General features: G+C 64.7%; 1 protein-coding gene across 1 annotated transcript in view; it reads right to left on the bottom strand.

The window, feature by feature from the left end:
- Window positions 1-805, bottom strand: part of LOC103617434 — a gene marked incomplete at its 5' end in the record, with an annotated part of 14,781 nt that overhangs the window by 6,505 nt on the left and 7,471 nt on the right. The window lies entirely within an intron of this gene.

Below are 805 nucleotides of genomic sequence, written 5' to 3'. Positions count from 1 at the left end.
AGGTGTCCCCAGGGTGTCCCCGAGGTGTCCCCGAGGTGTCCCCAGGGTGTCCCCAATGTCCCCCGATGTCCCTGAGGTGTTCCCGAGGTCCCCGTGATGTCCCCAAGCTGTCCCTGATGTCCCCGAGGTGTCCCCAAAGTGTCCCCGATGTCCCCAAGGTCCCCCCGATGTCTCCAAGGTGCCCCCATTGTCTCCAGTGTCCCCAGAGTGTCCCTGAGGTGTCCCCAAGGCATCCCCAATGTCCCTGAGGTGTCCCCAATGTCCCCCCGATGTTCCCAAGCTGTCCCAGATGTGTCCCCGATGTCCCTGAGGTGTCCCCAATGTCCCCAAACTGTCCCCGAGGTGTCCCCAACGTCCCCAAAGTGTCCCCAAGCTGTCCCTGACATGTCCCCGATGTCCCCCACTATCCCAGACGTGTCCCCGAGGTGTCCCTGATGTCCCCAATGTCCCCGAGGTGTCCCCCCAAGGTCCCCCTGTGATGTCCCCACCCCGTGAGCAGCTCACTGATGTCTCCAAGGTCCCCAAGGTGTCCCCAAGGTCCCTGAGGTGTCCCCACCCCGTGAGCAGCTCGCTGACATCCCCAATGTCCCCCCGAGGTGTCCCCAAGGCGTCCCTGATGTCCCCAAGGTCCCCCCAAGGTCTCTGTGATGTCCTCACCCCGTGAGCAGCTCGCTGATGTCCCCAAGGTGTCCCCAAGGTGTCTCTGATGTCCCCAAGGTCCCCCCGATGTCCCCCCAAGGTCCCCCCGATGTCCTCACCCCGTGAGCAGCTCGCTGACGTCCCCACGGCGTCCCCAAGGGCCCCC

This window comes from Corvus brachyrhynchos, unplaced genomic scaffold (genome assembly GCF_000691975.1).
Source record: "Corvus brachyrhynchos isolate BGI_N302 unplaced genomic scaffold, ASM69197v1 scaffold1106, whole genome shotgun sequence".
Taxonomy (NCBI): Eukaryota; Metazoa; Chordata; class Aves; order Passeriformes; family Corvidae; genus Corvus; species Corvus brachyrhynchos.
This window is presented reverse-complemented; position numbering and strand designations above follow the sequence as displayed.